Here is a 13,893-nt window from a genome sequence, read left to right as displayed (position 1 = left end):
TTAACCAAATGATTGATTTCAGCCCACGAAAATTGAAACTCATTACATGTTTTTTACTTGTTTGTGTATCCATTTGTGTCTGCGTTTGTTTATTGATCGATCTAATTTGTTTATGAAAGAATAACAAAGATGGTTGAAATTTAAATGTTTTACTTGAAGAAAACAAGTAGAAAAGTCACGTATTCGGTCTCGTGCGGTTGACAGGAACAATATAATGTGATATATTTATTATATTCTTACGCACAAAACTAGACGTGTCTTCGTAATTATGTTGGAAGAGCAATGTTATTAGGTGCCGGTTTGCGGAGCTAGTGACTCAACATGGTGGATGTGGAAGTACACACATTTTGTGACGTGAAAACAACGGTATTATGGAATAGTCTTCAGAGACTCAACACGAAAGCTACGATTCTGAAGGAAGTGAAATGTCACTGGCTTGCAGGTCTTCGCCATTCGAAGATGGAGATTTAATAAGCTCGGAAGATTTTGATAATGGTGTAGAAGCGGCTGCCGTCACCCAAATTAATCCGTACCAGTTTGAACTCTATATTTCCAATACCGACGAATCCGAAGTTGCAGATGAGGATGACGAAGAAGAAAGACAAGATAGATTGACGGACAATTCATGGCAATTGTTTTCTGAATATGTCTACAGCTTAAGTTACGATAAATATATATACCCGACGATATTTGATGTACTGTTCGACAGTCTCCTGTTCCTTTACAAATGGGTTTTTGCCCACCTATAATAAAGGCTGTACAGTTGTAGTGAATTTCATGGGGTAGAGACGTATTTATACGTTGATAAGTAAAAGGTACATCGGATCACAGTTGTAAGCTTCGAAAACATGTGAACAAATTGATAAGATTTAGAAGTACTTAAGATTCCTAGGAGAAAATGTCCTCTTTTGCACAACTGTTGAAATAAGCAGGATATAACTCTCATGACATTAAAATTGAATTGATATTCTGTACACTGTATTATAAGTTAAAATTTCCAATCTCTCATATGTATGCTAATAGTTGATTTTTATAAACTATGAAATAAACCTTTTTTATGTGGTAACATCTACTTGCAACTTCTATTTTCTTTCATATCAAATTTAATTTTATAGTGCTGTACTAAATGTTTTACTTGTTCCTGACATTAGTCAGTTCGTGTCATTGTACTGTGCTGCTGATGTGTACATAAGATTAAATTTGACAAGTATAGCACTATGCATTAAAGAAGAAAGTATGGCATGACTCGGGCTGGGTTCGACCTCCCGAATCCGAGGCAGACGCTCTAACCACTAGACCACCGGAGCGGTTAAAGAGTATTATTAAACGGTAGCATAAGTGCATTGGTAAATAGTAGCATGAAAGTATTAGTTAACAATGGCATAAGAATATTATTCATTAGTAGCAAAGAGTACTGGTAAACAGTGGCATAAGAATATTATTCAGTAGTGGCAAAGAGTACTGGTAAACGGTGGCATAAGAATATTATTCAGTAGTGGCAAAGAGTACTGGTAAACGGTGGCATAAGAATATTATTCAGTAGTGGCAAAGAGTACTGGTAAACAGTGGCATAAGAATATTATTCAGTAGTGGCAAAGAGTACTGGTAAACGGTGGCATAAGAATATTATTCAGTAGTGGCAAAGAGTACTGGTAAACAGTGGCATAAGAATATTATTCAGTAGTGCAAAGAGTACTGGTAAACGGTGGCATAAGAATATTATTCAGTAGTGGCAAAGAGTACTGGTAAACGGTGGCATAAGAATATTATTCAGTAGTGGCAAAGAGTACTGGTAAACGGTGGCATAAGAATATTATTCAGTAGTGGCAAAGAGTACTGTAAACGGTGGCATAAGAATATTATTCATTAGTGGCAAAGAGTACTGGTAAACAGTGGCATAAGAATATTATTCAGTAGTGGCAAAGAGTATTGGTAAACAGTGGCATAAGAATATTATTCAGTAGTGGCAAAGAGTATTGGTAAACGGTGGCATAAGAATATTATTCAGTAGTGGCAAAGAGTACTGGTAAACGGTGGCATAAGAATATTATTCAGTAGTGGCAAAGATTACTAGTAAACGGTGGCATAAGAATATTATTCAGTAGTGGCAAAGAGTACTGGTAAACGGTGGCATAAGAATATTATTCAGTAATGGCAAAGAGTACTGGTACACAGTGGCATAAGAATATTATTCAGTAGTGGCAAAGAGTACTGGTAAACAGTGGCATAAGAATATTATTCATTAGTGGCAAAGAGTACTGGTAAACAGTGGCATAAGAGTGTTATTAAAAATGGAACTTGTGATACAATATATAGGATCGTATGGGATTTAATTCACAATTATGTAATTCCTCTTAACGTTTTTCAGTTGTAACATAAAAGAAAGAATTTTTTTCATGATTTTACTAAACTTTTTTGTTATGCTTCTTTCTGTTAGATAGTTCAAAACCATAGAGTCGACACATGATATATCACTCGAGAACATATTTGAGTATTTTAAACGAATCCGGTGTATACAGCACATTTTATCATGGTATACACCTTACAGAATTTTACCATCTTTACTGTGTTTATAAATATTTTGTCTTATACTTAATGTTTACATTTATTTGGTAGGTTTTATCATCCAAGATCTTTATGGAATTCAGGTTTATGTTTGTAAAGCTGTACGTTTCGTTGACACTATATAACCACTTGTATGCTGATGCGCATACACACACACACACACACACACACACACACACACACATACATACATAACTTGTTATTCCAACATAGATCACTAGAACTGCTGAAACTCGTCATAATAACAGCATTAGAAAATTTAAAATTAATAAATCAATAATAATATGTATTTTCCCAGATACTGTTACAGGGCCACTGGACAACCCCATGATTGATTGATTGATTGATTGTTTGTTTTTTTTACGGCGCATCAGCGCTTTTAGGCTATTTAGCGCCAAAGAATTGATTGATTGATTGATTGATTATTTTTTAACGGCGCATCAGCACTTTTAGGCTATTTAGCGCCAAACAAAGTGTTATTAGTACAATCTTTTAAAACTTATAAAAGGTCCTATATCGACCAGCGATATAAAAGAACAAATGGTTGAAATTAAAAACGGTAAGATGGTAACGTTGCAAAATAAAGCTTCCCGATCAACGGGAGATGTAAAAAAGATGAATAGGTATTAAAATGGGACGGTACATATATTGCATAAAACTGCATAAGGTGATAGCATAAAAGTCAGAGTTTAAAGTAAATATTTACGGCTTTCAAGAACTCTATAATACGAGTGATGTTTATATTATCAAAAAGTTCTTTCATGTCATGCACAATGTAATAACGATCGCGCGTAGGTTGTAGGTCAAAGCACTCTATCATAAAGTGCTTGACAGTGAATGGTTCATTGCAAGAAACGCACTCTGGTGGGTCTTCACCTTTTAGTATGTGGGTGTGGGTGATGTAAGTATGACCAATTCGGATTCTTGCAATGACTACCTCCTCCCTACGAATGGTTCTGTAGGAAGGAGTCCATTCTCCTAGAGTTGGTTTGATTGCGTGAAGTTTGTTATTTACAGCATCATTCCATGATGCCTGCCACTTCTGACGTAAGAACTTTCTGATACAAGGTTTAAAATCAGTATATGGTATTTTAAAATCAGATGGTTCTTGAGAAAGGGCCATTTTAGCAGCGCGATCTGCTTTTTCGTTACCTTTAATACCAATGTGGCTAGGTAACCAACAGTATATTATATTGTGGGAGACACTCAGCTCGGTATTTTTAACGAGTATGTTTTTCAATACTGGGTTCTCCAGTTTTCTATTGTGTAGCGACTGGAGTACTGATAGCGAGTCGGAGAAGATGATACAGTTCGAAATACGATTCTTTTCTATATGTTGCAGAGCAAGGTCTATTGCTCTGATTTCGGCTGTAAAAATTGATGCTCCATTTGGCAAGCGAACTTGCGTTGTGTGATTTCCACAAACAAAGGCTGCAGCAGCCTTTTCCTCATCCTTTGATCCATCAGTGTAAATTCTGGTGTAGTTTTTAAATTCGGTGAGGAGTTCATGGTAAGAGTTGTGGAAGATAGAAGGGTTTGTTTCGGATTTTTTTCCATCGTGTAGCGTAAAACGTACTTTTGGTTGTTTAATTAGCTAGGGTGGTGTTTCGGAGATGGATGTTTTCTGAATTTTTGAAAGATCTATATTTGTAGTGTCAAGGCTGGATGATATTCTAATGCCAAAGGAAGGTATGGCGTTTGGTTTATTTTCGTATAAAGTTTTGTATTTGGGTTGAAAAACAGCCGAAAAAGCAGGATTCAGAGGGTTTGATTTTAATTTCAGAGCATACTGTGCGGAAAGCATTTCTCTACGATGCGATAACGGTGGTTCATTCGCTTCAGCTAGAAGGCTTTCACACGGGGATGTTTTAAATGCTCCCAGAGCCAGTCTTATTCCCTGATGATGACTTGGATCAAGCATTTTAAGATACGATTTTCTGGCAGAACCATACACAACGCAACCATAGTCTAGTTTGGAGCGAATAAACGTTCTATATAAATTCAGGATGACTTTTCTATCAGCACCCCAGTCAGTGTGTGCTACTACTTTAAGTAGGTCAAGTGCTTTTAAGCATTTGGCTTTCAAGTTTTTTAGGTGTGGAATAAAGGTCAGTTTTCTGTCAAAGATAATACCCAAAAATTTTGTTTCCTCAACAACTGGAATAGGTGTTCCGTCCAGCGTGAGTTTAGGTTCATCGTGGTGTCGTCGTAATTGACAGAAATGCATACATACCGTTTTTGATTTCGAGAATTTGAAACCGTTCGTACTAGCCCAATTTTGAATCTTGTTGATATTTTGCTGTAGTTGTCTTTCAATTGTATGCATGTGCTTTGACCGATAACATATGAGAAAATCATCAACATATAGTGAGCAATCCACACCAGGAGTCAAACACTTGGTGATGTTATTAATTTTGATATTGAAAAGTGTCACAGATAAAATACTGCCCTGGGGCACACCCATCTCTTGCTCGTGCAAATCTGAGAGAGTACAGCCCACTCGTACCTTGAATTCTCTGTCGGAGAGGAAGTTGGATATGAAAGAGGGCAGACGGCCTTTTAGACCTAGATCGTGCAGGTCTTTTAGTATCCCGTACTTCCATGTTGTGTCATAGGCCTTTTCTACATCAAAGAAAACCGCTACTAAATGTTCTTTCTTGATAAATGCATCGCGAATGAATGTTTCTAGTCTAACCAGATGATCGTTGGTGCTCCGTCCATAACGAAAGCCACTTTGGAAAGGAGATATTAAATTGTTAGTTTCCAGGTACCATACAAGCCGAGAATTGATCATTCGTTCCATTGTTTTGCACATGCAGCTTGTGAGTGAAATAGGTCGATAGTTGGTAGGATCTTCACTATCTTTACCGGGTTTGGGAACTGGTATTACTGTTGCTTCTTTCCATATTTTAGGTAGGTTAGCAGTAATCCATAAATCATTGAAGAGTTTTAAAAGAGATGTTAAAGATGATTCTGGAAGATGTTTTAAAAACTGGTAATGTATTTTGTCAGGCCCAGCGGAAGTATCATGGGCCTTGTCTAAAGCCTCCATAAGTTCTGATAGTGAAAACAGCTGGTTGTAGCTTTCCGAGTTGTTGGATGTGAATTTTAAACGTGACTTTTCTTTTTGAGTTTTCAATTTTTGGAAGGCTTCGGAATAATTAGATGATGACGAATTTTTAGAGAATGTATCAGCAAGAACATTTGCTATGTCACGTTTTGAGCTAAGATTGTTATTGTTCACTTTTAGATGTCGGAAAGAATTGTGTTTTCTCTTTCCGTTTATTTTTCGGATCGTGTCCCAAACTTTCTTAATTGAGGAACGAGAGTTTAAAGAGGAAACATATTTCATCCATGATGCTCGTTTACTTTCTTTGATTGTGCGGCGAGCTTTGGCCCGGAGAATACGATATTTACTTAAATTCTCGGGCGTCGGATGATTGTTAAATTTTTTCAAGGCTTCTCGGCGTTGCCGTATGGCTTCCTTACATTCCTTAGTGAGCCAAGGTTTTAGGGTTCTTTTACAGTTTGCTGAGGACTTGGGGATAGATTCTTCTGCAATGTCGGTTAAAATAGATGTAAAATGCTGAATGGGGTCGTTAACATTGAAAACTGTATCCTCATTCAGCCTGGTTTTACAGAGTGTTTCGAATTTGGCCCAGTCGGCCTTCTTTAAATTCCATTGTGGAATTACTTCATCAATTGTAGAGTTATGATTTACAAGGGAGATTGGGAAGTGATCGCTGCTGTGAAGGTCATCAGCGACCTTCCATTCATAGTCCAAAAGCAGCGAAGGAGAACAAATTGTCAAATCGATGCATGTGTATGTACCCGTGCCTGGGTGTAAATATGTAGGTGTTTTGGTATTATATAGACACAGATCGTGTCTAGAAATAAAGTCTTCAACTTTGTGACCTCTGTCACTTACATGATTCGATCCCCATAAAATGTTATGGGCATTAAAATCCCCGAGTAAAACAAAGGGTGCGGGAAGCTGTTGAACAAGATTATCGAGTTCGTTTGGTACTAGGTTAGTGTTTGGTGGTAAATAAATAGAGCAAAATGTAATCACTCGATGTAGAGTGACGCTTACAGCAATGGCTTGTAAATTGGTGTTTAAAGGTTGATTGATTGATTGATTGATTGTTTTTTTTTTTAACGGCGCATCAGCACTCTTAGGCTATTTAGCGCCAAACAAAGTGTTACTTGTATAATCTTTTAAAACTTATAAAAGGTTCTACATCGACCAGCGATATAAAAGAACAAATGGTTGAAATTAAAAACGGTAAGATGGTAACGGTGCAAAATAAAGCTTCCCGATCAACGGGAGATGTAAAAAAGATGAATAGGTATTAAAATGGGACGGAATGTATATTGCATAAAACTGCACAAGGTGATAGCATAAAAGTCAGAGTTTAGAGTAAATATTTACGGCTTTCAAGAACTCGATAATACGAGTGATGTTTATATTATCAAAAAGTTCTTTCATATCATGCACAACGTAATAACGATCGCGCGTAGGTTGTAGGTCAAAGCACTCTATCATAAAGTGCTTGACAGTGAATGGTTCATTGCAAGAAACGCACTCTGGTGGGTCTTCACCTTTTAGTATGTGGGTGTGGGTGATATAAGTATGACCAATTCGGATTCTTGCAATGACTACCTCCTCCCTACGAATGGTTCTGTAGGAAGGAGTCCATTCTCCTAGAGTTGGTTTGATTGCATTAAGTTTGTTATTTACAGCATCATTCCATGATGCCTGCCACTTCTGACGTAAGAACTTTCTGATACAAGGTTTAAAATCTGTATATGGCATTTTAAAATCAGATGGTTCTTGAGAAAGGGCCATTTTAGCAGCGCGATCTGCTTTTTCGTTACCTTTAATACCAATGTGGCTAGGTAACCAACAGTATATTATATTGTGGGAGACACTCAGCTCGGTATTTTTTACGAGTATGTTTTTCAATAATGGGTTCTCCAGTTTTCTATTGTGTAGTGACTGAAGTACTGATAGCGAGTCGGAGAAGATGATACAGTTTGAAATACGATTCTTTTCTATATGTTGCAGAGCAAGGTCTATTGCTCTGATTTCGGCTGTAAAAATTGATGCTCCATTTGGTAAGCGAACTTGCGTTGTGTGATTTCTACAAACAAAGGCTGCAGCAGCCTTTTCCTCATCCTTTGATCCATCAGTGTAAATTCTCGTGTAGTTTTTAAATTCGGTGAGGAGTTCATGGTAAGAGTTGTGGAAGATACAAGGGTTTGTTTCGGATTTTTTTCCATCGTGTAGCGTAAAACGTACTTTTGGTTGTTTAATTAGCCAGGGTGGTGTTTCGGAGATGGATGTTTTCTGAATTTTTGAAAGATCTATATTTGTAGTGTCAAGGCTGGATGATATTCTAATGCCAAAGGAAGGTATGGCGTTTGGTTTATTTTCGTATAAAGTTTTGTATTTGGGTTGAAAAACAGCCGAAAAAGCAGGACTCAGAGGGTTTGATTTTAATTTGAGAGCATACTGTGCTGAAAGCATTTCTCTACGATGCGATAACGGTGGTTCATTCGCCTCAGCTAGAAGGCTTTCACACGGGGATGTTTTAAATGCTCCCAGAGCCAGTCTTATTCCCTGATGATGAATTGGATCAAGCATTTTAAGATACGATTTTCTGGCAGAACCATACACAACGCAACCATAGTCTAGTTTGGAGCGAATAAACGTTCTATATAAATTCAGGATGACTTTTCTATCAGCACCCCAGTCAGTGTGTGCTACTACTTTAAGTAGGTCAAGTGCTTTTAAGCATTTGGCTTTCAAGTTTTTTAGGTGTGGAATAAAGGTCAGTTTTCTGTCAAAGATAATACCCAAAAATTTTGTTTCCTCAACAACTGGAATAGGTGTTCCGTCCAGCGTGAGTTTAGGTTCATCGTGGTGTCGTCGTAATTGACAGAAATGCATACATACAGTTTTTGATTTCGAGAATTTGAAACCGTTCGTACTAGACCAATTTTGAATCTTGTTGATATTTTGCTGTAGTTGTCTTTCAATTGTATGCATGTGCTTTGACCGATAACATATGAGAAAATCATCAACATATAGTGAGCAATCCACACCAGGAGTCAAACACTTGGTGATGTTATTAATTTTGATATTGAAAAGTGTCACAGATAAAATACTGCCCTGGGGCACACCCATCTCTTGCTCGTGCAAATCTGAGAGAGTACCTTGAATTCTCTGTCGGAGAGGAAGTTGGATATGAAAGAGGGCAGACGGCCTTTTAGACCTAGATCGTGCAGGTCTTTTAGTATCCCGTACTTCCATGTTGTGTCATAGGCCTTTTCTAAATCAAAGAAAACCGCTACTAAATGTTCTTTCTTGATAAATGCATCGCGAATGAATGTTTCTAGTCTAACCAGATGATCGTTAGTGCTCCGTCCATAACGAAAGCCACTTTGGAAAGGAGATATTAAATTGTTAGTTTCCAGGTACCATACAAGCCGAGAATTGATCATTCGTTCCATTGTTTTGCACACGCAGCTTGTGAGTGCAATAGGTCGATAGTTGGTAGGATCTTCACTATCTTTACCGGGTTTGGGAACTGGTATTACTGTTGCTTCTTTCCATATTTTAGGTAGGTTACCAGTAATCCATAAATCATTGAAGAGTTTTAAAAGAGATGTTAAAGATGATTCTGGAAGATGTTTTAAAAACTGGTAATGTATTTTGTCAGGCCCAGCGGAGTATCATGGGCCTTGTCTAAAGCCTCCATAAGTTCTGATAGTGAAAACAGCTGGTTGTAGCTTTCCGAGTTGTTGGATGTGAATTTTAAACGTGACTTTTCTTTTTGAGTTTTCAATTTTTGGAAGGCTTCGGAATAATTAGATGATGACGAATTTTTAGAGAATGTATCAGCAAGAACATTTGCTATATCACGTTTTGAGCTAAGATTGTTATTGTTCACTTTTAGATGTCGGAAAGAATTGTGTTTTCTCTTTCCGTTTATTTTTCGGATCGTGTCCCAAACTTTCTTAATTGAGGAACGAGAGTTTAAAGAGGAAACATATTTCATCCATGATGCTCGTTTACTTTCTTTGATTGTGCGGCGAGCTTTGGCCCGGAGAATACGATATTTACTTAAATTCTCGGGCGTCGGATGATTGTTAAATTTTTTCAAGGCTTCTCGGCGTTGCCGTATGGCTTCCTTACATTCCTTAGTGAGCCAAGGTTTTAGGGTTCTTTTACAGTTTGCTGAGGACTTGGGGATAGATTCTTCTGCAATGTCGGTTAAAATAGATGTAAAATGCTGAATGGGGTCGTTAACATTGAAAACTGTATCCTCATTCAGCCTGGTTTTACAGAGTGTTTCGAATTTGGCCCAGTCGGCCTTCTTTAAATTCCATTGTGGAATTACTTCATCAATTGTAGAGTTATGATTTACAAGGGAGATTGGGAAGTGATCGCTGCTGTGAAGGTCATCAGCGACCTTCCATTCATAGTCCAAAAGCAGCGAAGGAGAACAAATTGTCAAATCGATGCATGTGTATGTACCCGTGCCTGGGTGTAAATATGTAGGTGTTTTGGTATTATATAGACACAGATCGTGTCTAGAAATAAAGTCTTCAACTTTGTGACCTCTGTCACTTACATGATTCGATCCCCATAAAATGTTATGGGCATTAAAATCCCCGAGTAAAACAAAGGGTGCGGGAAGCTGTTGAACAAGATTATCGAGTTCGTTTGGTACTAGGTTAGTGTTTGGTGGTAAATAAATAGAGCAAAATGTAATCACTCGATGTAGAGTGACGCTTACAGCAATGGCTTGTAAATTGGTGTTTAAAGTAATGAAACTATGAGGAGCTCTGTTGTTCACAATAACAGAAACTCCTCCTGATGCCCTGTCAACATTTGGAGAGCAGGTGTTAGACAGGGAGTAGTTTTTAAATGTGATATTGTCTGTATCTTTCAAGAAGGTTTCTTGAAGGCATAGTACCGCAGGATCATGTTCGTTTAAAAGCAGGAGAATATCATTGTAATTTGCTTTAAGTCCTCGACAATTCCATTGTATGATAGTGTTTTTCATTATAAATTTTAATTAAAGATTGTGGAGCTAGGTTAGACCTTTCGCAGACGGAATTTGTTTTGTTATTTCTCTGGAGGAAGTACGGGGGTGAATTTTTTGTTTGTAGGTCTGGAGTTCCCTTGGGCGCATGGAGCAGATTCTTCTGCATCCATGCTCTCGATGTCTCCAAACCTGTTATAAAGTTTGATGGGGTCATCTGACCCCTTTTGTTGCCTGTTTCCGTGAGATTTTTTATTCTTTGGTGATTTAGGTTGTTGGGTATTATTAAATGTAGTCTGAGTAGATGCCGTGTTTTTCTGTGCTTGGTAATGGGGGGTGTTTGAATTTGGTGTTGAATCGGGTGCTTCTGTTTGTGTTTGAGCGTCCTTCGTTGTTTTAGGATTGCTCTTCACTACAGTGGAGAAGGATGGGCCAGGATGGGCTGTTTTTGCCTGTACAATTTTTCTGGCTTCTGGATAGGGAATATTATTTGTGTATTTTACCCTCTGAATTTCCTTCTCCTGTTTCCAGGTATCGCAATCCTTGGAATTTGCGTGGTGCTCTTTTCCGCAGTTGACACAATGCGGAGTTGCTCTACAATCAGATTCCTGATGAGCATTGTCTCCGCATCGGCCACATATTTGGCTCTTGGAGCAGCGGTCTTCGTGATGGCCGTATTTTTGACACTTATAACACCGAAGGGGGTTGGGAATGTAAATCTCTACCTTTACTTGCAAAAAGCCAACTTTCACCACTTTGGGTACAGTTGGCCTGTTGAAGGTGAGTACAATGGTGTTGGTGTCCTGCAGATTGTTATTACGTTTAATACGTATTCGTCGGACTGCAGTGACACCTTCATCTTTCATTCCTTCGATGATGTCAGCGTCGGTGACTCCAGCCAAGTCACGGCAGCGAATCACGCCTTTGGACGTATTCAGTGTGGTGTGAGCGAATGAGGTTACTGGGATATCAAAGAACGTTTTCATTTTCCTGATATTGTCTGATTGACCTCGTCGCTCACACTCAATAAGAAGACAACCCGATTTCAACTTTTTAACACTTTTAGGTGTGCCAATCGATCCTGTGATAGTCTTTTCGATGACAAATGGAGATAGTGCGGCAAGCGGTTTCGTGGCATCTTTTGACTGTATGACCATGAAGCGTGGAAATGACTCCACACTACATGGTTCATCGTCAGACTCTGATAAGGGTTTCGATCTTTTATTTTGATTTTTTTTGGAATTATCCATGATGGCTAGATTAAAAATTCAGCACCCGTGCTCCCCACCCACCAAGGAGCCCAACAAGGGGACACTTTTCAAGTGTCAGGGATACACAGATGCCATACTCAGTTGATAAAATTACCTTTGAATGACCCTGAAGTCGCCAATTTCTAAGGTCGGTAAAATTACCCCCCGATTGACCCGTTAAGCCACCGCCTTCTAGGAAGCCTTCTAAGACTTGGAAAAGTGAAATATAAAGGAAAAGAATATAGGGGCAACGGTGGTATCAAGAGAGATACAAGGAGAGAGAGAAAGAAGGTGAGAAAGTTAATAAAGACCTCCTAGGGCTCGGCGTGACCAGCCGATTTGTCGGAACCGGGCCCATCCCGACCACCCGTCTAAGAGAAGTAGAGGCCAAAGTAGTGTGTTGCAGGGAACTGCTCAACTACCAGGATCCTTTCCTCCCCCGACACGGGACGCAACCCACGGCAAACAGGTTGCCTCTACTTAGTCGCCTTTTACGACACGTAGCGAGGCACGTCGGGCCAATTCTACAACCCCGGACCCGCAGGGGGACAACTCAGGATCAAGGATTAGAAAATTCATTTGACATTATAAAAAAAGGCACTGCCATCTCACCTCTGTCTGCGTGGGTTCGAGTCTCGGATTCGGCTAATGTGGATATGTGAGAAAGCTTGCCAGTAGCTTCTCGTGGGTCTGTGGTTCTTTCCGGGTTTTTTCCGGGTTCTTCCTCCACCATTAATACTGACCGCCATGTATAGCCTATCGTGTGCTGAACAATGGCGTTAAACCCTACAACAACAATAACATATATTATACTTGAAATTAAATGTCCTATAGCATGAAAATAAAAATAAAGCTGGAAGTTCCCTTGTCTTATATCGAAAGACATAATAGTGAATTTGAACCGTAATCGTGCTATAAAATAGAAATGCGGTTATTTATTTTTTACAAACAGACAATATTGACATTTTAAAAATGTTTCGTATCATATCCTTAAGCTTGTCATCTTGAAAGAGTGTTTCCGGACAATTATTTTAGGGATACAATATCAGTTACGAATTAAAATTTCATAGCATGTGTTTTATGCCAGAACATGTATGTACAAATACTTTTCGATTCAACAAGTGTTTGTGTCAGTGACAGTTGACAAACCAATTTAATTAGTATGGTCAGATATTGTATTTGTGGTGGAAATGATAGACGTAAGATGATATTGAATCAAAGCGATAACCATTCAAAAAAGTTTCTAACGGAACATGACTTTGTGTCGAATATCAAAACGAAGTATTCCTGAAATGCTTTTAGAAATATGAAATTATATATTTACAATTAGCTTTTTAACTTGAACGATAACCAAATGATTGATTTCAGCCCACGAAAATTGAAACTCATTACATGTTTTTACTTGTTTGTGTATCCATTTGTGTCTGCGTTTGTTTATTGATCGATCTAATTTGTTTATGAAAGAATAACAAAGATGGTTGAAATTTAAATGTTTTACTTGAAGAAAACAAGTAGAAAAGTCACGTATTCGGTCTCGTGCGGTTGACAGGAACAATATAATGTGATATATTATTATATTCTTACGCACAAAACTAGACGTGTCTTCGTAATTATGTTGGAAGAGCAATGTTATTAGGTGCCGGTTTGCGGAGCTAGTGACTCAACATGGTGGATGTGGAAGTACACACATTTTGTGACGTGAAAACAACGGTATTATGGAATAGTCTTCAGAGACTCAACACGAAAGCTACGATTCTGAAGGAAGTGAAATGTCACTGGCTTGCAGGTCTTCGCCATTCGAAGATGGAGATTTAATAAGCTCGGAAGATTTTGATAATGGTGTAGAAGCGGCTGCCGTCACCCAAATTAATCCGTACCAGTTTGAACTCTATATTTCCAATACCGACGAATCCGAAGTTGCAGATGAGGATGACGAAGAAGAAAGACAAGATAGATTGACGGACAATTCATGGCAATTGTTTTCTGAATATGTCTACAGCTTAAGTTACGATAAATATATATAC

This window comes from Sinohyriopsis cumingii, chromosome 16, assembly GCF_028554795.1.
Source record: "Sinohyriopsis cumingii isolate HCF-2022 chromosome 16, ASM2855479v2, whole genome shotgun sequence".
NCBI lineage: Eukaryota > Metazoa > Mollusca > Bivalvia > Unionida > Unionidae > Sinohyriopsis > Sinohyriopsis cumingii.
Note: the sequence above shows the minus strand (reverse complement) of the source record.